The 13,406-nt window shown below is 49.4% G+C and overlaps 1 protein-coding gene across 11 annotated transcripts in view; it reads left to right on the forward strand.

Moving 5' to 3' along the window:
- The window catches only part of TMEM229B (transmembrane protein 229B), a 47,152-nt gene that overhangs the window by 17,601 nt on the left and 16,145 nt on the right, over window positions 1-13,406 (forward strand). For 3 of the 11 annotated variants that reach the window (XM_084792893.1, XM_084792903.1, XM_084792904.1), the window contains exon 1: window positions 3,808-3,947. The exons of 2 other annotated variants lie outside the window; for them this stretch is intronic. The gene's annotated coding sequence lies outside the window, so the exon portion shown is untranslated. Of the gene's footprint in view, window positions 1-3,807; window positions 3,948-8,631; window positions 8,711-10,770; window positions 10,894-12,232; window positions 12,345-12,582; window positions 12,606-13,406 lie in introns of those variants that run through there. 6 more of the 11 variants (XM_084792899.1, XM_084792894.1, XM_084792896.1 and 3 more) reach the window with 6 other exon arrangements.

The raw sequence follows: 13,406 nt of genomic DNA on the forward strand, positions 1-13,406 counted from the left end.
GAGCAAGTTCCAGGATAGTCAGGTGTACACAGAGAAACCCTGTCTTGAAAAACCACTACACACACACACACACACACACACACACACACACACACACACACACACACACATTCATAATTATAATTATAATTTAGAATGTTCTTTTCCTTAGAACACTCTAAAGTCATGTAGAAATTGCAGAGTTTGGGCAAATGGGAACCAGGGAGAATCTGCAGCACCTACTATGCTGTTGATAGCTGCCTTCCAAGCCTCCCTCGTGGTAAGGAAGAGCCAAGGACCAGGTACTGGCTGCTTGGTCTCTAGGTCTGGCTTACAGTATCACAGTATTTGTATGACCTTACATAGGTTACACTTAACTCTGTATGTCTGGGTGTCTTCTCTGTCAAGAAGAGTCAAGCAATATGCACATGCTGAGGATACAGTGGTAAGGACTTGCTTAGAAGGCCTGGGTTTTACCTCCAGTCCTACATCACTATTACCATCCACCACCACCACTAATAATATAATAATAAATTAAGATTAAAAACCAAAGTGGCACACGTGTCCGGCCTACTGTGGAAGTGGAGCTTACCTATGTTCCTTTCTAGACCATCAGGCCAGTCCAGGACATCTGTGTGGGTTCCACAAGGTATACCCCATTCACAGACTCTCCCTCGCGGTGAGCTAATACTCAGACCCTCTTGGATTTCTTTTATCTTCAAAGGGAGAAAGAGAAAGGTGAAGAAAAGGAAGGAGAAGGATAAAGGGGAGGGATAGAAGGAAGACAACACCTTTGTCTTGTCTACTTCAGCAGCTTTTCTTTCCCCTTCACAAGCTGATTTCTCAACTCCTCAGCCCACCCCTGGCCCAGCTCAGCGTCCATTTTTGCAGCCACACCTTTCTTTTCTATTCCTTTTGTTTTGTTTTGTTTTTCTTTTTTTTTTTTTGTTGTTTTTTTTTTTTTGTTTTGTTTTTTGAGACAAGGTTTTTCTTTCTTTTCTTTCATTCTTTTTTGTTTTGTTTTGTTTTTCAAGACAGGGCTTCTCTGTGTAGCCTTGGCTGTCCTGGACTTGCTTTATAGACCAGGCTGGCCTCGAACTCACAGTGATCCACAAGCCTCTGCCTCCCAAGTACTGGGATTAAAGGCTTGCGCCAACAAGCCCGGCTCTCTTTTCTTTTCTTTCTTTCTTTCTTTCTTTCTTTCTTTCTTTCTTTCTTTCTTCCTTAAGATTTATTTATTTATTATTATGTACATAGTGTTCTGCCTGCATGTACACCTACAGGCCAGAAGAGGACATCAGATCACATTATAGATGGCTGTGAGCCACCATGTGGTTACTGGGAATTGAACTCAGGACCTTTGGAAGAGCAGGCAGAGCTCTTAGCCACTGAGCCATCTCTCCACCCACCCCCCTTTTTAAAAGGTGTTTGTTTGTTTGTTTTCTTTTTTCCAGACAGGGTTTCTCTGCGATAGCCTTGGCTGTCCTGGACTCGCTTTGAACAGGCTGGCCTCAAGCTCACAGAGATCCTCCTACCTCTGCCTCCCAAGTGCTAGGATTCAAGGCATTCGCCGCCACCACCTGGCTTTTAAAGGTTTGTTGTTGTTGTTGTTGTTTAATTAGTTGATTTCTTACTTATACAGTATTCTGCACACATGTGTGCCTGCATGCCAGACGAGTGCACCAGATCTCATTGTAGATGGTTGTGAGCCGCTCAGGACCTCTGGAAGAACCATCTCTCCAGCTCCTAGCCACACCTTTCTAAATAGTCACCAGTCCTTTCTGTGGCCAAGTTTCTTCATCCTCTTTCCTCTTCAGTTGGCCCTGAGCTCTGGGCGTTCTCCTCCCTCCCACCTCTCAGGGGTCCCAGTGTCTTTTCCTGAGTGTGCTCCTTCAAAGGGCCTCATCCTCTGCGAGCCTCAGATGTCACCCCCTCCCCGGTTTGCTCCTCCTCTTCTGTGTCCCATCCTGTACTGGTCCCAAGGCCATGTCCAGCCTTGAGCTGGCTATGCTATTGGCCACAAAGAACAGCTGAAATAGAGCTACTGTGGCTCCCCAGACCCACACCTCTTCCTGGATCCTCTTCTTTCTGGAAAGGGGGCAGGGGCAGAACTCTGGGTGCCATCTTCAACTCCTCCCCTGAGTCAATCTGTCATGAGTCCCACCAGTCATCCTTTCATGATGGCTCTGCACCAACATGGGTGGGGTTTCTTAATAGTCTTAGCTAATTATGTCGGTTGCTCAATCCTCATTAGTATTTAGGATCACGTTTTCTAGTTTACTATTAGGCTGGATTAAGATTTTTGGAGAACTTCAGGATGGATGGATATCGGGGTCTCTCTCTTGATCACCTCTTATGCTGGGGGTGAAAACCTGGCCTTCAAATATGCTGGACAGTTTTCTGCCCCTGAGCCCACCTCAATCCCACTCTTGAAATATTTTTCACTGGTGTCCTATACATGTGTGTGTGTGTGCCCGATGAAGTGTCAAGATGCTTGGCCTGGGCCAGGGCCTCTAATTCCATGATCTTTGCGTGTACAATCCCTGGTAGAATAAATAGGCACTGAGTGATTGTTTAGTGGACATGCCAGCGAATGCCTGAGTAAGATGAACTTAGAAGATCCCATTTTTACAATGAAAAGCACTGTAATAAGGGAAAACGTTACTGGTTTTCCGCGGTTTGAAATTGCATCCTCAGCCCTCCAAGAAGTAACCTTTTAGAAGCATCCAGCTCCCTGTTGTGCCTTGGCACTCAGAGACAACCTGTTTAGCTTTCAGTGATCTGCACATGCAAGATGCATATAAGAATGTTTGCGTCTGTGCCATGGGTAGTGTGCCCCATGCCCTGTTGCCCTCAGTGAGCCTCTTTAAAGACTCTGCTATCTGGCTGTGTGTTATTTAAAGTGACCTTGATTTGACCACCTCCCCTAGGTGGGGAGGCCTGGTGGCACTCAAAGAAAGAATAAACAGGCTACCAAGATGAGACTTCATAGCCTATGACCATATAGTGGGGGAGGAGGTCCCCCTCGGTCTTAGACCTAGGGGAGGGGAACAGGGTGAAAGTGGGAGGGAGGGAGGAACAGGAGGATACAAGTGATGGGATAACAATTGAGTTGTAATCTGAATAAATTAATTAAGTAAAAATAACATTTCTTTAAAAAGTGACCTCACGGAGCTAGGCCTGGGGAGGGGACAGTGCCTAGGGTATGTTTCTTGGGGCTTATTTTAGAATTTGCCTGCAGGGGGAACGGCAGAGCATGTTGGAAATGGAGCATGTGCTCTAGAAAGCCCAAGTGAGATCTCAAGAGGGAGAAACATGGCGTGGAGGCTGAAGTGTGAGTGAGACCAGCAAGGTTTTGAAACCTCAAAAGCTCTGGTTTTAGCCAGTAGCCTGGCTTCTCTTTTAGGGGCTAATGCTCCTGAAAGTTTAACTTCGTCTTCTGCCCTTAGAATACAGACCGCATGATCCTGAGAAGTGAAAGGAATAAAATGACTGAGAAGCAAGGCGAGGGAGAGAGAGACTGTGCTATCGGGGACACTTTGGCAGCTGATAGAAATCCCAGGGTGGAGTTCTTGCGCCTGGAAAGGCCATCTCTTCCTCTTCCTTCTTCCTGGTTTGTGCTCATGTCTGTTCTGCTCAGATCCCCAGCCATCCACTCAGGGTTTGCTGATTAGCTGATTCTGATTAGCCCAATGGATAGGCGTTCAAATGTCTCTAGGGCCAGGTGGGCCGTTGCAAGGGCATAGCCCACGTGGAAGAACCAGTCTGCGCTGGACCCACTGAGTCATGGCTTCTCCACACCTGTCTTCCTCATCCTTCTCCCATTAGGAGCCTCTGATTTGCTGTTCATGCAGATGACGTAGAAGGTGACTGCTGATATTACTCAGCTTTATTGCACATGGTGGGGATTAAAGGAGGCCTGGGCCCTCTGTTTAGCCTGCCAAGATGAGACTTGAACCTGCTAAAAGGTAAGAGGCCTATGAACTGTCAATATTGTGACCTCACAGGACAGTTCAACCAGTGCTGTCTGGGACCTTGGAGAATTAGATGCCTTTTAAGAATTGGGGGGTGGGGGTGGGGGGTGGGCAGAAGGATTGTGGTGGACTCTTTCCAGGGAGAGTGATTTTATATCTTTTTCTTTAAAAGAACACTGAAGGGCAGGTAGGTAAACAAAGTTGGGAGACAGTGGCATTCCAGATGGAGTGGGAGTTGGGGATTCTGAGCAGACACACACACACACACACACACACACACACACACACACACACACACAGGCAGCCTGGTAAGGCCTGGGTTGATGTAAGAGACAAGGCCTACTTCCTTTTGCTTTGTTCAACAAAATCTTAATTGAGTACTTGTATCACGCTAGGCATCTTTAAAAGTACCTTCTGGAGCCAGTGGAGTGGCTCAGTAGGTAAAGGCACTTGTTACCAAGCCTGGTGACCTGAGTTTAATACCAGTGAGCCACCCGGGGCGGGGGAGAGAACAGAGAAAACATTTATCATATTTTAAATCATCTCACCCTGTTGTCTTTGTTGGTCCAGTTTTGCACGAACACTGTATGCTCCTTTCCTTCCATCTTCACGTTTTTTCTGGTCACCCCTCTGGGAACGTCTGTTCTGAGCACTGGCTCCAGGCACCATTTGTACAGTGTTACTGGCAGCAGGATGGCATATGCCTGCTGGGCAGCGATGGGGTCTAGGTGTCTCCTGGCCTCTCGATCCCAATGTCCAGGGCATAAGCACCATCTCTGCTCCCCGACCCGAGTGTCCCAGATCTGCTCTAACTATGGGCCCTGAAAAATGCCCCCTCTAGTGGAGGAGCAGAGAGTTTGCGGCCGTTCTACTTGTGTTGCAGAGCTAGCCTTGGCACCGTGATCTGGAGAAGTTTCCTATAACTACCTTGGGGCTCATGTATATAGAGGATAATCTCTAACTCACACGATTTTTGCAAGTGAGATAATTTATGGCAAATCCTTGGAATGGTGTCCCATCACATGTGCTATGGGAGACAGCTGTCAGTATTGATGTTTCATTGTTTTACTTGGGGGGTGGGGGGCGCTGGTCTCCTCAACGTATTCCCAGCCACCTTCTGTCTTCAGGAAGTCCTTGTGATTCCTTCTTGTTTTCTGGTGCTGTCTCAGCGTAACTATTCCTAGAAAATGCCTTTTCTGTCGTTCTCGGGGCCGGGAGGAGGTAGACGCATCCCCTTGGTCTCCAGTACCTGACACGCCCTGACACAACCAGCCCGCTCCTGGTTGTTTTCTCCCTGTGCGCATGTGTGTTATTATCTGTAATAGTCACACGGAGGTATACATCAGCTCTCCCAGCAGCCTGGCCCAGGGCAGGACTTGCCACTGGTCTTGAGTCACCAATGCTGCTGTCCCATGGGCAGGACTCGGAGGTGTTGAGCACTCAGCTTCCTCAGCCGGCTTGAGGCTGCCTTAATGAATGTAATAGGTCCTCTGTTTCCTTTGTCAAAAGGAATGTTAATTATTTTCAGCAGTCTAATTATGTGGCTAATGAGAGACTGACTGAGATAACATTGCCTTTAATTACTCTTGCCTAACTGCTGTTTGGAGCCATCATTTGAGCGTGTTGCAAGGCTGGGTGCTTGCTCAGTAGATGGAGCTGTCCGCCAAGAGGCTGAGGGAGGGGCCGGGATTGCTGAGCTCATGGCTCCTGATGGAGGTGCCTGAGGTGGCTGCAGCCGGCTTTGCCAAGTGCCTGGCAACCTTGCCTGTGCGCCGGCACTTAAAGGAAAGTGGCCAGATGGAATCAGGTAGAGAGAGGACAGCAGCCTGCACAGTTCCTCAGAGGAGCCATCATTCTTTGGGCTCTACCCCTCACCCCAGTCTACCTGCCCTTCAGGCTCCTCGTTCTCGGAGGACACGCACCCTGCCTGTCCTCCAGGCTGACTAGAGCATGGGCGTGCAAAGATAAGGAGCCGTGCTCCAGGAAGCTTCCTCAAATAAATTTGCATTGCATCCCTTCCCTCTTTACACAGGAGAAATGCCGCGTGCTTGCCTTCTGGCCTCCACCACCGTCACAGATGTATCTTCCAGTGGTTATGGTACGGTGTCTTTCAAGCCTTGCTTGGCAGACCCTTGGGAGGTGGCTCTCCTGGGCCACTAGGTGATCTCCAGTAGCTCATATGAGATTATCTTCAATGAGAAATTGTCAACTGTCAGTGGTCCATTGCTATAGGCAAATCAATTCCTCCTAGGCCCTCCACCTTATTATTATTTTTGTTGTTGTTGTTCTGCCTGTCCTCCCCCTTATATCTCTATCTTTCATTGGTGGTGGTGGTGGTGGTGGTGGTGGTGGTGGTGGTGGTGTGTGTGTGCGCGCGCGCGCGCGTGCGTGCTAGTGGAGACCTCAGCCCTCCAATTTTAGCTGTGCACTTAAGTAAGTCTCTTAACATCACTGAGCTTCATCCTCTTAAGTCAGTTGGGGGTCTATGTGCGTCTCATAGACTTGCGTACAGCCAGGTGGGTTGGTCTATTGGACGCTGTCTGGCACAGAAGAAATCAGTAAGTGATTCTCAACACTCGAAGCGGTACCTGTAGTCTGAGCTATAGCCAGAGACCCAAGGGCTGCTGACCTTATTCAGCAGCAGCCGTGACTGTCCTCTGGCCGTTCTGTAGACAGTAGATAGTGACTTCCATGAAAGGGCAGCCTTCCCTTCATTCCAAATGGTAGCCCTGGTCACACACACACACACACACACACACACACACACACACACACACACACATACACAATTTCTGATTTGGTGAGAGAACTCAGATACCTGTTCAGAATGCCAAGATCCCTGGGAGCAAGGGAATGGAAGTCAGTCTTAGCAAATGTAGAACAGGGCTGTCCAATGGTGTTCCCTTGAATTGTCTGACGAATATCTCATAGCTGCTGTCCAATATGGCAGACAAGGGCCATACTTAGCTTTGAGTACTTGCAATGTGATTAGTTCATCTGAGAGTTTAAGTGTCCAGTTTCATTCACGTTTACTTATTAACCCTTAAATAATCTCATGTGTGTAGTGGCTATCCAATTGAATGGTGTATTTTTGGAATTTTTAGAAAAAAAATGAATTTGTGCACTACATGTTTTTGCTTGTGTTTTGTCTTTGGTCCTCATGATGCTGCAAAGGGAAGGTAAATCTTCCTCTATACCAACAAGGTCCAGATAATGACCAGAAGAGAGATTTGGAATAGCCTTCCTTCTCAACCTGACTCAGCATGTTTGAGGTCTGACCTCTCTCCCGTTTGCCATATTTCTCTTTTTGTCTTCAAGGATCAGAGCCATCACTGTCAGGGCAGGATAGGTGGACCTGTGGATGTGTGATCCTCATGCCTGTTTTAGGATTTATTTTTTGATTGACAGTGATAAAAACTGGATTTTAAAAAGGAGTATTTAATAGCTGTGCACAGTGGCACACACCTTTAATCCCAGCACTCAGGAAGCAAAGGCAAGTGGATCTCTGAGTTTGTGTCTACAGCGTGTGTTCCAGGACAGCCAGGGCTACACAGAAAGACCCTGTCTCAAAAAACCAAAAAACCAAACCAAAACAACAAAAGAATACTCACCTTTTTGTTGTTTCTTCTTCTTCTTCTTCTTCTTCTTCTTCTTCTTCTTCTTCTTCTTCTTCTTCTTCTTCTTCTTCTTCTTCCTCCCCCCCCCTCCTCCTCCTCTTCTTCTGGTGTTTCTCTAGACAGGGTTTCTCTGTGTAGCCTTGTAGCCTTGGTTGTCCTGGACTCACTTTGTAGATTAGGCTGGCCTTGAACTCACAGCAATCTGGCTGTCTCTGCCTCCCAAGTCCTGGAATTAAAGGTGTGTGCCACCGTGCCCGGCCTCTTTTTTGTTATTTCTATTTGTTGTTGTTGTTGTTTTTCCAAGACAAAGTTTCTTTGTGTAGCCCTAGCTTTCCTGGAACTTGTTCTGTAGACCAGGCTGGCCTTGAACTCAGCAAAGATCTGCCTGTCTCTGCTTCTCGAGTGCTGGAATTAAAGGTGTGCCACAGCCTGGCCATTTTTTTTGTTATTGTTGTTAAAATAAAATATTAGGTTAAATATAGCATTATGGAGCTTGATAAAACTACATTAATTTTTTTGATCACAGGCCAATGGAAGAAAGGTTAGAGCATTAGTCAAAGAGTTTCAATTTGTCTTCATTTCTTAAACCTGTTGTTAAACTGTGGCAGACCAGGAGCCAGTGCCTGCCTGCAAGGGCCGTTTCCAGCTGGTGGATCTCTGCTCAACAGGCAGGGGTTTTGCTTGGCTGAGCCAGCACTGAAGGGCACACTGGGTACCTTGCAACAAAGGGGTGGGAATTGTCCGTGGGGGAGTGGGACAAGAGCATTGTTGTAGTCACACTCACACAGTGCCTGGCCTGGAGGGAACTCAGCTTGGTTGCTGGTTGTTTGGCAGTCTCTGGGGTGGCTTAGTTATGGACGAGAAGCACTGGGCGCCACACTGCTGGGCCAGTATAGCTGCATTAAGAACAAACAAACTGACCTCCAGTCTTCTTTCTGAGGGGGTCTCTGTTGCTCCCGAAGACCTGAGGCACACTCTAAGACATAGTGATGGGAAGGGCCCCAGACAAATTCCTGGGTCACTCGGGTGGGGCTTTGAGGTCACTATTTTGTCTTTGACAGGAGGAGGCTTGCTAGTGTCATAGGATGGGGCTTCTAGAGTCCCTGGCTGTGACCGGATGGCATTGTGGATAAAGGAGAGGTAAGGAGATGTTTCACTGTAACACAGGCTCAGGGACAGCAGCCAGGAGCCTAATTAGAGAGCTCAGCAGCTGTCCAGCTTTTCAGGCAGCAAGGAGGAGCTACCAGGTGCCAGTGAGGGGGTGGGGGTGGGGGGAGGAAAGCTGTTGTGGTGCATGGGGGTGGGGGTGGGGAGAGCTCGTCAGGGACCACATTCCCAGGTGTACTGGTTTGGGCAATCAGTGTTTTCCTGAGTAGGGGAGATTAGAAGGGGCTTGCTAAGGTAGATTGAACTAGGTGAAGAGGTATAAGATCGGACAGGAGGGTGACAGGACACGGAGTCCTAAGTGAAAGAGAAGACGTGGGGTGGGGTGAGTGGGTGGGGGGGTGGGGTGAGTGGGTGGGGGTGGGGTGAGTGGGTGGGGGGTGGGGTGAGTGGGTGGGGGTGGGGTGGGGTGAGTGGGTGGGGGGTGGGGTGAGTGGGTGGGGGGGTGGGGTGAGTGGGGTGGGGTGGGGTGGGGTGAGTGGGGGGGTGGGGTGGGGGCGAGATGAGGAGCAGGCAGGGACATCTAGACTCCAAGCTCAGAGCAAGGGAAGTGGAAGGCCCCTTGGGCAAGTGCAGTGGGGGGCCGGCTGCCCTCTCCATGCATGTGCCCGTGCCTCCTATTCACTTTTCAGAGGGTGATCGGATACTGTCTGCCCCTTGGGGTACTTGGACACCAATTGTGTTCGTAGCTTTGGGTGGTCACTCCGTGGTTTGGGAACCTGCCAAATCCACAGTGTTTTGGGCTGGTCTCACTATAGAATAAGCTAACACAGTTGAATGAGCTTTTTTTGGTTACACTTGAGTTTTCGCTAATGAAGCACTTAGGGCGGAGCCTAAGCCGGACTCAGGATGGAGACAATCACCCACACACCTCATGATAAAGAGATGAGAGGGGTGGACCGTCTAGGCCTAGCCATTGACCTCTCAGAGTATAAAACTCGTGACAGTCCCGTGAACACGTGCTTGTGCCCCATGTTGCTGAGCAGGTGCTGGGGTGCAAACCCCATGACCTCTACCTTGCTCTATTTATCTTTTCGTCCAGCTGCCCCAGTCAAGCTGGGCGTTTCTGTGAGTTCTATGAGACATCCTAGCAAATGAGTCAGGCAGAAGAAGCAGGGGGACTGGAAATAATGGCCTGCAGTCGGTGGGTCAAAACCTGACTGTGATTGGCATCTGAGTAGGGCAGTCATGTGAGAGGGAGCCCTCCAATTTGTGGCATCCGCTGGCACTGTCTTGGAGTAAAATGTCAGAGTTAAAGTAAACTGTTGGGCTACACGACTGGTGTTTGAGCTGATCTTTGAGAGTGTGATTTGTTTGGTTTGGTTTTTGTTTTGTTAGTGGGCTTGTTCTCACTGGTTATTATTGTTGGTTTTAGACTAGGTCTTATATAGCTGCTAAGTAGCTGAAGCTGGTCTTGAACTCCTAATCTTCCTGCCTCTGCCTCTTGAGTGCTAGGTGTCCCAGGCAAATGCCAAGCCCAGTTTGGTTATTTCATCTTTACCATTTGCTGAGAGAATTGGAAACTTCTGAGGGAAAAGAGGCCCTGGGAACAAATGGATGGTGCTACATACCCTTTCCTGCTCCCTTCTTAGGTCCGGGGCCATGGAGATGGGGTAGGGTGAGAGGATTTGGATTCCAGTCAGAGAAGCAGACTAACTCCTGCAAGCCCAGCTTACCCTAAATAGTTGTAGAGGAGAGAGAGAGAGAGAGAGAGAGAGAGAGAGAGAGAGAGAGAGAGAGAGAGAGAGAGAGTGTGTGTGTAATGCAAGGGGGACTTTCCTGCCAGCAGCTGCTCGTTAAACCTCTTTAGGAAATGAATCCTCCTCATGAGAACTGGCTGCCCGTGCACACTGGAGAAATAGCAAAATGAGTTTTGTTGTTCTCTGACCTGAACCCCCCGGACCTCTGCCTGTGCAGGAGCCTGCAGTGTCCCTAGGCATGCCTGCCTGGGGGCACTTTGTTCCCAGCCTCACTCTCCCGGTGTGCTTCCAGACATGTCTTCTGTATTGTCCAGGCCCATACCATCCACTCCCCGTCTGGGAGGATGCTTTAGAAATGGAAGAAAGGAGAAGAACAGCGCCTTGTTTCCCTCATCTGCAGAGACAGCCTTGTAGACCACTCTTGATGGTGCTTGCTGGGAGAGCTCCCTTTCCGTGAAGGTATCCTAGCTATTCGAGGCAAACTCTGGGCATTGCTAGCTTTGGGTAATGCCAAGCTTGATGGCCCATCACCCAGGAATTTATCTGGATCCTTCTCCACTCTGCTTGTCCAGCTGTCCAGTAGAAGACCTTTAGTCTCCAGGAGCTCATCTTGTGGGGACTAAATACAAGTGGGGTCATTTACAGGTGGGATGACATGTTTTGTGGAAACATGGTTAGAGTCTCGTGGGAGTGGGAGTGACAGGATGACCCAGAGGCTGTGGCGGCCTCCCAAAGCAGTGCAGGAGGAAGAGCCGGGGTAGGTAGGCTGCAGGAGACAAGAGCTGAGACTGAGTAGCAGTCCCTAGTCCTTCCATCACCGAGGAACGCCTCGGGAGTGCTGATGGAGGAACTGTACGGAAACGCGGCTGTATGTGCACATAGTAACTGGCCAGCCATAGGGCCGACTGAGTAGACTCCAGCGGGCAGACACGGGCCTCGAGGATGAGGTGCAGAAGGGAGGCAGCTTAAAGGCACTATGTACAGGCTTTCAAAGGAGCGAGGTATCCAGGGCCTGGGGCTTGAATCGGGTGCATAGATTTGACCAGATCTCTTAATCTCCTAAGCCTTAGTTGCTGTCACCATTGCCACCTCCTCAGAATAGATGGTCACCTCAGCCCTCCCTGCCCCACAGTGTCCAAAGAGAATCATGAGAGTTGATCCGCTGGAGTAGGCCCATCTCTGCCCGTGTGTTAGCTGCCTTGAGGCATTCACTGACACATTCACAGGTCACCCAGGCTTCTGACTCAGGTGTGTGAGCCACAAAGGAGCCTCATAGTTTCTGTCCCCAGGATCCTGCTCTTTTTGTTTGTTGGGTTTTTTTGAGACAGGGGTTTCTCTGTGTAGCCCTGGCTGTCCCGGAACTGACTCTGTAGACCAGGCTGGCCTCGAGCTCGGAGATCTGCCTGCCTCTGCCTCCCAAGTGCAGTGATTAAAGGCCTGCACTACCACTGCAGGTCTTGGATCCTGCTAGAGTGTAAGAGGGATCTTGGGGAGAGCTGGTGCACTTGTAGGAAAAGGTGGGACTCTGTGACCGTAGCAGCTCATCCATCCTGAGAAAGAGCCAGCCGACCAAGAAGTGAGAGGCATCCAGCCAGCCAGAGGTTGGTCCGCAGAGAGCGCTGTTCTGACCACCCCACTGTAGTGTCATCGCCTAGGACAGGACCTTAGCCCACAGCAGCTGGCCGGCATGCCGCTGAGTGCTGCAGCAAGCAGGCTAAACAAGCAGCAGGATGTGGTTTTTTAGTTTCTGTTTCTGTTTTGACTTGTGCTGTTGCTGTGGCTTGCCTAGGCCCCAGAAAAAAGGAAGTGCCCATGGGTGGGATTGAACTCTCCAGGCCACATGTCAGGGTAGTGGTAATGGTGGAGAATATGGAACAAGTCTCATTAAGACTCTTTCCTGGAGGGAATAGGTAGGTGCCAAGGTGACCTCTGCCCCACTACTGGCATACTAGGAGACAGGAAGATGAGCTGGTGAGAGAGGGCTGAGGCTCCTGTTTATGGAGGAACTGGGGAGAGATGGGCAAAGCTGAGCTCAGCAGCCCGTACAGGCACAGCACAGATCTTCACTTTTCTCTGTGCAGAGGCCTGAGGGACCAGGGACCAGGGTGCCCCAGGGGACCATGACCTGGAGGACATGGGGACAGGTGTGCCCCTAAAGCAATCTTGGCAGGGTATGTTTCAGGCCCCTACCCTCAAACTTTCTCTTGTCAGCTCTCGGCTGCCTTTCATGTTGTCAGTTTAGGAGACAGTGGGTGAGGGTTTGCCCACACTCAGAGCCTGGGGGTGGGGGCAGGCAGAGGTGAGCGATGGTGCCTGGGTATCAGTCTGGCAGGGGGGGGGGTGGAGGGGGAGGGGGGACAGTACTGGGGCTCTGTGCAGATGGCACTATGTCAAGGGGACTATAAAGGAAGGTCTGGGACCTTTATCTTATTTCATTTTTCATGGAGTAAGTGCTCAAGTCTTGCTCGTTTTGATAGCCAGACCTGTAGTTCTATTCACAGTGAGGCAGGACAGTTGTGTGGATCTTAAGCGAGATCCACCATTTTTAAGCAATTTTTAAAGATCTGGGCTATAGCTCAGTGGTTAAGCCCTTGCCTAGTGTATGCCAAGTCCTAGGTACAATCCCAAGTATTGTAAAAAGAAAAAAAATATCTTGGGGGATATTATTGAGAGAATGTATGCAGCAAAAGGCCTTAAAATGTAAGATTTGTCAACTTTGCCATTAAAGGACCTCACCAGTAGTCTTGGTATTAATAGGATAAGTTTTACAATAGTGGGTTGCAGGTAAGGTTTGGGGTTTTTTTTTGTTTGTTTGCTGGGATTAAAGGCGTGTACCCCCACACCGGGCCTGGTTTGGGGTTTTGTTGTTGTTGTGTTTTTGTCTGTTTGTTTATCTGTTGGACATTGTTTTTCTATGTAGCGCTGGCTGCGTAGAATTGGGGGGAATTTCTTCTGCCTAAATCTCCTGAGTG

This window comes from Acomys minous (assembly GCF_964271855.1).
Source record: "Acomys minous genome assembly, chromosome: 8".
NCBI classification, from domain to species: Eukaryota; Metazoa; Chordata; class Mammalia; order Rodentia; family Muridae; genus Acomys; species Acomys minous.